Source organism: Budorcas taxicolor, chromosome 14, assembly GCF_023091745.1.
Source record: "Budorcas taxicolor isolate Tak-1 chromosome 14, Takin1.1, whole genome shotgun sequence".
Classification (NCBI taxonomy): Eukaryota; Metazoa; Chordata; class Mammalia; order Artiodactyla; family Bovidae; genus Budorcas; species Budorcas taxicolor.
Genome location: NC_068923.1, coordinates 9,032,927 through 9,046,098, shown reverse-complemented (window position 1 = coordinate 9,046,098; position 13,172 = coordinate 9,032,927).

Genomic DNA, 13,172 nt, shown 5'->3' with positions numbered 1-13,172 from the left:
GTTATAGTGTTCTAGATTCATTCTTTTACATGTGGTTGATCAGTTTTCCTGGCACCATTTGTTAAAGAGACAGTCTTTTCTCTACTATATATTTTTGTCTCCTTTGTCAAAGATAAGGTGTCCATAGGTGCATGGATTTCTCGCTGGACTTTCTATTTTGTCCCACTGATCTATATTCCTGTCTTTGTGCCAGTATCATACCATTTTGATGATGGTAGTTTTGTAGTATAGTTTGAAGTCAGGAAGGTTGATTCCTTCAGTTCTATTTTTCTTTCTCAAGAACACTTTGGCTATTTGAGATTTTTTGTTTGTTTGTTTGTTTCCATAAAAATTTTGAAAATTTTCTCTACTTCTGTTAAAAAGACCATTGGTAGCTTGATATGGAATGCATTGAATCTATAGATTGCTTTGGGTAGTATACTCATATTGACTATATTGATTCTTTCAATTCAAGAACAGGATATATTTCTCCATCTATTTGTGTCATCTTTCATTTCTTTCATCAATGTTTTATGCTTTTCTATATATAGGTCTTCAGTCTCTTTAGATAAATTTATTCCTAAGTATTTCATTCTTTCATTTCAGTGGCTAATGGGACTGTTTCCTTGGTTTCTCATCATGATTTTTAATTGTTAGTGTATAGGAATAAAAGGTATTTCTGTGTATTAATTTTATATCCTAAATTTGGTATATTAATTGAATAATTTTAGTAATTTTCTTGTGGTTTCTTTGGGATTTTTATGTAGAGGCTCACATTATCTGCAGACAGTGAGAGTTTTGTTTCTTCTATTCCAATCTGGATTCCTTTATTTATTTATTTTTCTCTGTTTGCTGTGGCTAGGAATTCCAAAACTATATTGAATTGTAATGGTGAGAGTGGGCACCCTTCAAGATTTGTGCCCCGTATAATCTATGGTGCCTCAAGGCTTGCACACACAGCAGGCAATCAGGTCCCTCACATAATTTAGCTATATATGACCCAAATTATGTCAGCAGTTTGCAACCCAGAAAATGGCCCTTGGCAGAACTTGGTCTTGCTGGCACCATGACCCTTTGACTTCACAGCTTCCAGAACCAATAGAAACAAATTTCTATTTTTTTTTGTAAACTGTAGTATTTTGTTAGAGCAATCCAAAAGGATTATTACCCATCAGTTATACTTTTTATGCATATATATACAATAGAAATGGAAAGGCATGTTCTCACAAAATCTTATATATGAAGTTTCAAATATTATTAATAAAAAAGCATAGAACAGCCCATGTGTCTACAACATAAGTGAAACATAAAAACATTATGCAAATTGAAATATTTCACTAAATTCTTCTTACATATTGTTTGACTTTATTTTGTGAAATGTGTAAAACAGAAAAACTCATACAATCATTAGTTACCTCAGGTTAGGAGAAAGAAAATAAGGGATTACTTCTAATGGTTGCAAAGTTTCTTTTAGGGATGATAGAAATGTTCTAAATTACATAGTGATGATAATCATCCACCTTGAAAAAATACTGAAAAACACTAATTTTTAGACTTTCAAAAGGTGAATTTTATGATTTGTGGATTAAATCTCAATATACCTATAACTTTTTAAAAGAGAAAATAAAAGAGAAAGGATATTTCTCTGGGCCACAAAAAGAACTGAAGAATATTTGTGAAGATTATTTCACTTCAAATTAAGGATGACTTTTGTACATGAGACACACTGTTTCCAACTCAGTTTTACCAGTGGGAGGTTTTAACAAGTGATTAAAAGCTGAATTATAAAAGTCCTACCATTTTACTTCAAGTGACATTGTTTCCTGTCATAGTAGATCGGTACATTCCAGTGATGGAAGCCTGTACTATAATTAGCCTGCCATTATGGTACTGGCCTTTCTGATTGTTTACTGTGTGTGTGTGTGTTGTTGTTTTTTTTTTTTTTTTTTCCCTGAACAATGATGCCATATTGAATGTTTAGCTTACCATTGTCTTCTGCCCTTGGCAGACTGAGAACTGAGCATGTGGATAATCAGATCAGTCTACTACATATATCATGAAACAGGAGAACCTACTCTAATAAAATTTGAATGACCAACTGAAGAGTTAGTTATGGAGCCAAATGATAAGCAATATCCAAGAGGGTGGTGAGTTGTTCTCCAAATTTTGAGATAAGTTATGTGTCCAAGGCACTTTTTCATATCATAAGCCTGAATTGTAAGAACACGAAAGATATTTGGGGAAATTCCTCTTACTACTATACCTAAAAATCCACATGGAGAGTTTTGACTTCTTGTCTCTGTGACATTGCTCTGATGTTTCATACTTCTTAGTTACCAAATAAGAATGTTTCCCTCAGGGGAACAATAGTGATTATTTTTATGAAATTGAGAATTGATACTGTTACTAGGAAATGGGAATACCAGACCACCTGAACTGCATCTTGAGAAACCTGTATGCAGGTCAGGAAGCAACAGTTAGAACTCAGCATGAAGCAACAGACTGGTTCCAAATAAGGAAAGGAGTATGTCAAGGCTATATATTGTCACCCTACTAATTTAACTTATATGCAGAGTACATCATGAGAAATGCTGGGCTGGAGGAAGCACAAGCTGGAATCAAGATTGCTGGGAGAAATATCAATAACCTCAGATATGCAGATTATACCATTTTTATGGAAGAAAGTGAAGAACTAAAGAGCCTCTTGATGAAAGTGAATGAGGAAAGCAAAAAAGTTGTCTTAAAGCTCAACATCAGAAAAAGAAGATTATGGCATCTGGATGGGGGAAACAGTGGAAACAGTGGCTGACTTTATTTTGGGGGGCAGGGGGTTCCAAAATCACGGCAGATTGTGGTTGCAGCCATGAAATTAAAAGATACTTACTCCTTGGAAGGAAAGTTATAACCAACCTAGACAGCATTTTAAAAAGCAGAGACATTACTCTGTCAAAAAAGGTCTGTCTAGTCAAGGCTATGGCTTTTCCAGTAGTCATTTATGGACTTGAGAGTTGGATTATCAAGAAAGCTGAGCACCGAAGAATACATGTTTATGAACTGTGGGATTGGGGAAGACTCTTGAGAGTCCCTTGGACTGCAAGGAGATCCAACTAGTCCATCATAAAGGAAATCAGTCCTGTGTGTTCATTGAAAGGAATGATGTTGAAGCTGAAACTCCAATATTTTGGCCACATGATGAGAAGAACTGACTCATTTGAGAAGACCCTGATTTTGGGAAAGATTCAAGGCATGGAGAGAAGGGGATGACAGAGGATGAAATGGCTAGATGGCATCACCAACTCAATGGACATGGGTTTGGGTGGACTCTGGGAGTTGGTGATGGACAAGGAGGCCTGGCGTGCTGCTGTTCATGGGGTCGCAAAGAGTTGGACTCGACTGAGGGACTGAACTGAACTGAACCATTACTAGGATACTTTGGGCTTCTCACATCAGTATCCTCTGCTGCTTTTGCTGCTAAGTTGCTTCAGTCGTGTCCGACTCTGTACGACCCCATAGGCAGCAGGCCACCAGGCTTCTCCTTCCATGGGATTTTCCAAGAAAGAGTACTGGAGTAGGTGGCTGTTGCCTTCTCAGTCAGTATCCTCTACTGGTTGGGAAATATGCTTACCAAGAAAAAAATGTAGTTGCTGGTCCAAAATGCTTGCAAGGAAATTAATGTCAGTATTTGGACAAACTGAGGGATACCTCTTTGTAACTTCCTTTTCTATAATAAAGATATTTGGTACACTAGAACAATAGAATAAATGAAGAATCACTAATAACTCAGATACTTTAATCATTACCAGATTGATAAAATGGAGCACAATAGTGACCTGAGATACTAAGTAAAACAGAGTTACAATAATATGGGAAGTGTAAAAAAGAAATGATAGACACCATGTGCAACTTTGTATTCAGTTAAAAATTTGAGCACAGTGGAAACTATGCATACATTTCTTTTTTCTTCTCCTTTATTTGCTACTTTGTATAAAAAGTGCTGACTAGGTTTAGCTTGACATTTAGTTCAAGATTATGTGAAACCCCATCAAGGCATAATTATTTCACCTGAAAACATTGTTATGGAAATGGATACAAGACTTTTGGTAGACGATGAAAGGTCTTTTGTTTTCATGAGAGATTGCTCTCTTATATTAGGCAGAGATTTGAAAACTTTTTGAGATAATGGAATACCCATTTAAAAAAAAAAAAAAGAAAAAGGAAATGTGCACAGAGCAGAAATAGAGTTGACTGTGCCACTTTGGGGTCTGTTGTGTCCTAAAATGTTTTCCTGTATTCCTTTGTTCTTCATTCCAGATTGGCTGACTGCAGTAGGCTTATTTCCCAGGTTCCTTGTCGAGTGACTTCCAGCTACATTTAACTATAGGAAGAACCAGTGGATGACTGAAGGGGCGATATGTGACCCTGTATATGTGAGGCAGCATCTCTGGCAGTGGCTGAATCTTCCACGTGAAAACTGCTATCACCAGACTCCTTAGTCTTACAGTTTCATCTTGGGAAATGCAGCATTTGGGCTCTAACTATAATAGCTCTTTCCTTTGACCTTCTCTCCTAGTTGTGGAAGTGGTTACATGTTGCATATTTCTGTGTTGCTTTACTGTTCACTATCTAGATTATAAATTTTTCTGTTACAGGTAAGAGCAAAATTCATGTGGGAGTTGCAGGGCTGTCACCTGCTAAGGAAGAGAATGTGTCACCTGCATCAGATAAATTTTAGGAATTTAATTTGAAAGGAGATTCAATGCCCAGAGGAGATTCCCAAGGCCCCATGTAGAATACCATTGACAGGAGCCATGTGGGTGGGGGTATGGGTAGAGAGAAGACCCTGGAAGTACTTGGAAAGAATCAAGTTTCAGCTGCCTCAGAAGGAACTAAAGACCCCACCCAGGTGGAGGATGGTAACTTAAACACAAGATTCCTGGAGTACCACTCTATTACCTCATCACCACCAAGTAAGAAGAAAGTCGTACATCTTACAGCTCTCACCCCAAATTTTGTCTTTAAAAAGTGGACTTTTGAGCTCAAGCTCCATTCTCCTTGACTAACTTGTAATAAACCTTTCTGTTCCCCTTGCCGCCTCCCCCAAATCCCATTAAGTATTGTGTGTTCCTTTTTCCTGGTTAGATATTATCTGTATTGTGACCAATATATCCCTTATATTCAGTTTAAACATTTTGAGCAGGAATGGTCTTCATTTATAAAATAATGCTTATTTTTACTCAGATATTATATATAGCACAAAATTCATGCAAAAGTTGATAGGTTAATATCACCTTACAGTAATAAAGTTAATGCTAAATTTGCAGTTCACCTGGTTTTCCAGGGAAAAATATACTATGAATCAGACAGTTTTTAAAAGGCAGTTGAAGCAACGTTTCTATATCTCTAAGAAAACTGTCTTCTGAAATCTAAGATTTTTTTCCCAAAATTAAATTCCTCATATTTATCAGGCAAATAATTTACGACCTGAAACAGGCTTCATACCCAACCAGTTATTTGGTGACAGCAATCTTTTCACCCTTTCTTCGTTTCTGTGAACCTCAATAAAGTATATATCAGTACACAATATAAGCTGATCTGGAAAGTACATCTGTGGAGAGGTGTTGCAATACAGACTGCATTATACAACAATGAGTTTCTTCTGGGAAATATTGGACCTGAACTTCATTCATGAATGCATAATCATTTAACACTATATTTTTATCCATGGCAATGCACTAAGTAGAATACTGAGCTTCCTCAATGGTTCAGCAGATAAAGAGTCTGGCAGAAATATAGGAGATGCAGAAGATGTGGGTTTGATCCATGAGTCAGGAGGATCCCCTGGAGGAGGAAATGGCAACCCACTCCAGTGCTCTTTCCTGAAAAATCTCCTGGACAGAGGAGTATGGTGGGCTACAGTTGTGAGGACTCAAAGAGACAGACACAACAGAATGAGCACACACAGATACACACACACACACACACACACACACACACACACACACGTAGAATAACCTTATTTATTTCAATTTTTAGGGCACTTGTATTATATTAATTGGTGAAAGTAACTTTTTTAAAAAATGCCTTCTTCCAGATTGTGATGCTCTCCATTAAGAACAAAGGAAATGCATTTGTTTTTTGGGATAGTTTACAATTCTTCTTGATGCAATTCTTCATTCCCATTACTCCAGCCTCATAACAACAGGAGATATGACCAATATTTAAATTAAGAAGGCTGTCTTTAAACTCAAATTTATACCTTGGCTCTTGATAATCCAAAGCCATATGTATATTTGTAAAGTGCAAATGTACCTCTCCAAGTAGCAAGTGATGGATGACTCTACAGATAGCTAAATTACACAATGATATGACAATTCCATTCACTTCAACTAATCTTTAAGACACGTGGAACTGCCCAATCTTTACTCTCAGAGCTATGATACATGAGATGGCTTTGCTTATCTTAGCTAATAATGGCATTACTTCCATACTGTTTTAATAAAGGGAAAGTAAAAGGTACCACATCTCTCCTTATGGCATAAAATGAAGAAGAATTAAAAAGCCTCTAGATGAAAGTGAAAGAGGAGAGTGAAACAGTTGGCTTAAAATAACAACACTGTGCTTTTTTCGTAGCATGGATTATGTCATCTGAACTGTGCTTCCTGCAAATCCTGTTCTTTTCCAAAAAGTCTGATATCAGAAAATAACAACATCAAAAAAGGTCAGTTAAAATGAGATACATTGTCAGTTAAAATCTAAAAACAAATTTTCAAAGAAAAAAATATATGTTATGGAAATTTGTTTAATTTGATCCTTATTTTTAAAATAAGAGTATTAAATATGCATGATAATTCCTTTGTGTAAGTTAATCCAAATATTTATGACAACATGTGAAATATTAAGCATACATCATTATATAATACTTTTCAATTAAGATTAATTATAAACATCAATTGTGCTTTTATAAATTAATTTATTTTATTGAAGAATAATTGCTTTACAAAATTTTGCTGTTTTCTATCAAACCTCAACATGAATCATCCATAGGTGTACACGTGTCCCCTCCCTTTTGAAACGCCTTCTCATCTCCCTCCCATCCCACCCCTCTAGGTTGATACAGAGCTCCTATTTGAGTTTCCTAAGCCATACAGAAAACCTAGAACCTATTATACAGAGTGAAGTATTCAGAAAGAGAAAGATAAACACCATATTTTAAGATATATATATATATATATATATATATATATATATATATATATATATGAAATCTAGAAAAAATGGTACTGAAGAATTTATTTACAGGGCAACAATGGAGAAATAGACATAGAGAATAGACTTATGGACATGGGGGGAGGGGAGGAGAGGGTGAGATGTATGGAAAGAGTACCATGGAAACTTACATTACCATATTGAAAATTGTGCTTTTTTTTTTTTTTTTTTTTTGATGCTACAGGAAAAGTCATGTATATATATGGCTTCAAAGTATGCAAATACAAAACATGTAATGAAAATCCTTTAGAGCAACCCTATCCTCACTGAATATTATGAAAATAACTTATTTAGTATTCTTGCTACATATATAAAATATAATTTAGAGAATTTATTGGTTTCTTTGTAACATTATTAAGGTGTAAAAAATGTAGCATTTTCTTTAATTCTATGCTTGACTGATTTCTCTAAATGCTGTGGCATCGGATTATTCAATAAATGGTAAATGAACAAATGAATTCAAGGAGCAGAAAACAGATCTTGGAACTACCTGAGATACATGTCAAATAACTCTGAAGTAACATTAAGTGTTTAACTTATGTAGTATGCATCACTGGCAACTGAAAATCAAAACAATTCCTTTTCTATTTTTATTTTTATTTTTTTCTTTTTCATTCCCCCTAGTGGAAAGTGACTAGCAATATAAAGAACACACTGAACTTACAGCCCTGTATTTATTGTTATGAATTACTTGATGTGTTTGGTTTTAAACACAACCTGGTCAAAAAGAACAAAATTATGATTGTGTTTTAAAATTTATTTTTTCTGAGCTATTACCAGTTGAATACCAAGCTATTAATAAATAATTATTCTTATTTATAAAAAAAGTATATATAACAACTTGGATAATATTTTCTAATACTATTTCTTACATATTATTGAAATTAACTTCATAAATAAAATATTTTAAATTATTAACAACTAAAAAAGAATTGTTTGGATATGGTCAAACAGGAGATGGCAAGAGTGTACATTGATATTTCAGGAATCAGTGAATTAAATGGTCTGGAATGAGTGAATTAAATTCAGATGAACATTATATCTATTACTGTGAGCAGGAATCTCTTAGAAGAAATGGAGAAGCCCTCACAGTGAACAAGAGACCAAGCAGTCTCAAAACCATTCAGTATCACAGGAATCCAAGCCTATGGCCATCCAGTAACGCTGAAGAAGCTGAAGTTGAACAATTTTATGCAGACCTACAAGACCTTCTATAACTAACACCAAAAAAAGAAAAGAGAGGGATGCTATTTTCATCATAGGGGACTGGAATGCAAAAGTAGGGAGTCAAGATATATTTGGAGTAACAGGCAAATTTGGCCTTGGAGTACAGAGTGAAGCAGGGCAGAAGTTAACAAAGTTTACCAAAATAACGTACTGGTCATAGCAAACACCCTCTTCTAAGAACACAAGAGATGACTCCACACATGGACATTACCAGATGGTCAACATCAAAGTCAGATTGATGATAATCTTTGTGGCTAATGATGAAGAAGCTCTATAAAATTAGCAAAAGCAAGATGGGAGATGACTGTGGCTCACATCATAAACTCCTTATTGCCAAATTCAGACTTAAATTGAAGAAAGTAGAGAAAACCACTAGGCCACTCAGATATAACCTAAATCAAATCCTTATGATTGTACATTGGAAGTGACAAATAGATTCAAGGGATTAGATCTGATAGACAGAGTACCTGAAGAACTATGGGTGGAGGTTTGTAACATCATACAGGAGTTGGTGATCAAGACCAACCCGAAGGAAAATAAATGTAAAAAAGGCAAAATGGTTGTCTATGGAGCACTTACAGACAGCTGATAAAATAAGTGAAAGGCAAAGGAAAAAAGGAAAGATATACCCATCTGAATGAAGAATTCCAGAGAAAGCCTTCTTAAGTGTGCAATGCAAATAAATAGAAGAAAACAATAGACTGGGAAAGACTAGAGATATCTTCAAGAGAATTAGCAATACTAAGGAAATATTTCATACAAAGATGGGTACAATAAAAGACAGAAACTGTATGGGTCTAAAAGAAGCAGAAGATATTAAGAAGAGGTGGTGAATATACACAGAAGAACTTTACAAAAGATATCTTCATGACCCAGATAACCACAACGATGTGATCATTCAGCTACAGTGAGACATCCTGGAAAGAAAAGTCAAGTGGGCCTTTGAAAGCATTACTATAAGCAAAGCTAGTGGAGGTGATGGAATTCCAGCTGAGCTATTTCAAATTCTAAAATATGATGCTGTGAAAGTGCTGCACTCAATATATCAGCAAAATTGGAAAACTCAGCAGTGGCCACAGGACTGCAAAAGATCAGTTTTCTTTCCATTACCAAAGAAAAGAAATCCTAAAGAATGTTCAAACTATTGCACAATTGCACTCATTTCACCTGCTACCAAAGTAAAGCTCAAAACTCTTCAAGCTAGGCTTCAAAAGTACATTAAGCAAGAACTCCCTTATGTTCAAGCTGGATTAAGAAAAGGCAGAGGAACTGGAGATCAAATTGCCAACATCCGTTGGATCATAGAAACAGCAAAAGAATTCCAGAAAAAAATCTAATTCTGCTTCATTGACTATGCTAAAGCTTTTGACTGTGTGGATCATAACACACTGTGGGAAATTCTTAAAGAGATGGGAATACCAGTCCACCTAACCTGCCTCCTGAGAAACCTATATGCAGGCCAAGAAGGAATAGTTAGAACCAATCATGTAACAATGGATGGGATCAAAATTGGGAACAGAGAACATCAAGACTGTATATTGTCACCCTGGTTATTTAACATATTCAGAATACACCATGTGAAATGCTCGGCTGGTTGCAGCACAAACTGGAAACAAGATTCCTGGGGGAAATATCGATAAGCTTAGATGTGCAGATAAAACCATCCTTATGGCAGAAAGCAAAAGGAATTAAAGAGCCTCTTAATGCAGGTGAAAGAAGAGTGAAAAAACTGACTTAGAACTCAACATTCAAAAAACTAACATTGCAGCTTCCATTTCCATCACTTCATGTTAAATAGATGCAGAAACAATGAAAACAGTGATGCTTTATTTTTTGGGCTCCAAAATCACTATACCTCATTGTGGTTTGATGGTGACTGTAGCCATGAAATTAAAAGACTCTTGCTCCTTGGAAGAAAAGCTACGACAAAACTAGACAGCATATTATAAAGCAGAGCCATTATTTTGCCAACAAAATTGGCACATAGTCAAAGCCATGACTTTTCCAATAGTTATGAATGGATTTGAGAGTTGGACAAAAAAGAAAGCTGAGCGCTGAAGAATTGATTCTTTTTACTGTGGTGTTGGAGAAGATTTTTGGGAGCCCCTCAAAAAGGAGATCAAACAAGTCAATCCTAAATGAAATCAACCCTGAATATTCATTGGAAGGATTGATACTGAAGCTGAAGCTCCAATAATTAGGCCTCTTGATATTCATTGCCAACTCATTAGAACAAAAACTGATGCTGGGAAAGATTGAAGGCAGAAGGAGAAGGGGATGACAGAGGATGAGATGGCTAGATGACATCACTGACTCAATGGACATGAGCTTGAGCAAGCTCTGGGGGATGGTGAAGGACAGGGAAGCCTGGCTGCTGCAGTCCATGGGGTCACAAAGAGTCAGACATGACTGAGCAACTGAAGAATACCAAACAGGAATTAAAAGATACTGTCTTAATTCAGAAGGCAAAATAACAGTTTCCCAGTTAATTTGGTTTTTCAAATAAATAGTAAAATTAAAAATATTTTAAGTTCTCTCTTCCTGACAATTTTTTTTTATTCTTTTTCTCTCAATAGGCACACCCACACACACACCCACACACACTATTTTGATCACTAAGCCCAGTAGGCCTGTTGAGAGGGCGAGTCTTGTGAGGCAAACAGAGGTTCTGAGAACGTAAAAGTTGGAATATATGCGATTAAGATTCTAACATAGTTGATACAAAACAAAGTATATGGCATGTTCTTAGAAATCAATTCACCACTTACTTTTTATTCTAAGTGGTGGTTTGGTTGCTTTAAAATTATAAAGCTCAGGATCATTCAAAACATCAGGAGCCATAATTTATTACTCATTACTCCCTGATATATAATCAATTCTAATAAATTCTTTAAAGACAAATTATATACATTTGGTATTTACCTTTGTGGGTCCTTGGACTTAGAATGTACCTTTTTCTTTCTTTTTTTTTTTAACGGTCTCTCAATAAACAATTATTGGATAGAGCACATATAATTCTTGAAAATAGCCTAATTTTTGTAATTGTTTTTCATCTTACACTTTCTGTTTTTATATAAAGTTGTCTATCTCACTTCTCACTAGGAACAGGGTTATGAATGCATCAAATTGATAAGCATATGTGGAAGTGACTATGTAATAATAATAATTAGCTTTTATAAACTTTCACTAAACTGCCTTTTCATAGGACACATCCAATTATTAGCAAATAAAGAGATGAAAACACATTGTTATATTGTGTATAGCATATCCTTATAAAAGACACAGAGAAAGATTTGACAAAGAACAGGAGTAGGTGGTTTGATAATATAGCCCTGCTAGCAGCAAGCTAAACTGATTTTCGACTTCTGGTCTCTAAAACTGAGATGCACTTCTGTTATTTTAACCAACCAAGCCAGGGGTAGTTTGCTACATTGGCCATAGGAAACTAATACACACCCCTGTCCCAACTCAAATCTGATATCCTACAGAAGGTCCTATATAACTAGTCGAATAAGAAGGAAAAAAAATGTGGAGATTTGTACATGGATATGAATGCAAGATTAAAATGTACAGTGGTTGCATCATAGTGACAGTGAAGAGAGAAAATCTTCCTGCCTACAAATTGGACAGTTCGTCACCTGCTTTTTGAAGAAAAGCCTCCCAGAAATTTCATACTGATTCCTAGCAATGTCAGTGGTCTAATCATTTGATCAGGTTTTTAGAGGCAAATGATATGGAAGGTTGAAGACATAAAGGTCTGGGTAGAGGTGTGTCAATGACATAAAGAAATGAGAATGAAGGTTGTTTTGTTTTTCCTTTTTTTTTTTTTTTTCTTTTTAATCACTCGTTAATTCTCACCAGAAAACTTCTGTCATGAAAGAAGCATTGAACAATGAAATAGGCTAAATGTATTTGTCCCTTAATCATCCATCGATTGATCATCAAATAACGATGCAACGGACAGAGGAGTCATGATGTCAGATGGAAGTTCTGTATGGGTCCAATAGCCAGTACTAGTGATTTTGCTCCTACCTCTTCATGCCCAGTATATAATCTAAGAAGACCAATACTGAACCTCCAGTATTATAATATTTATTATGAGTTAAAGAGGCACCTGATGACATGTCAACTTCCTGAGACCTTTCCTTCTTAGGTTTCCTTCCTAAGTGAAGAGCTTCAGCCAGCACAAATAAAGCCTATGTGATGATATGCTCTTCTTTCTAATCGCTATAATCTTTATCCTTTAGTTAATAGTCTGCAATTTTTCTTATATGAAAAATATTGTGTTCTCAGTACTCATCAAATTTTATTTCTTCTACATGGCTTTCAATTCTAGCTTTCCTTATTTTCCATTTATTTTCTGAGAAATAGAAGAAAATGGAAACTGATTAGTTTTAGCTAATCTGGACAAAATTTTGTTAATCTTTTGTTCTTGTGTCTCAATTTGAAATTAAAAATTTTCTAAGTCTTTTTCCATTAATTTCCTTAAATCAGGGAATTTCTTATTCTGAAGTTTAAGATCCTTCCTATATTTTTGTATGTTTATTTTGTGAATACTCTGCATATGTAAAGTATCTGTCAAGGCATGTTTGTTTAGTGGGAATGGTTGATCCTGGCCCTTGACATGTTGAAACTCCTGGTTTGAAGAGTAGGAGAAATTAGCTAAGCTAAAGAAGCCAAAAGCTTTAATTCAATTTTGG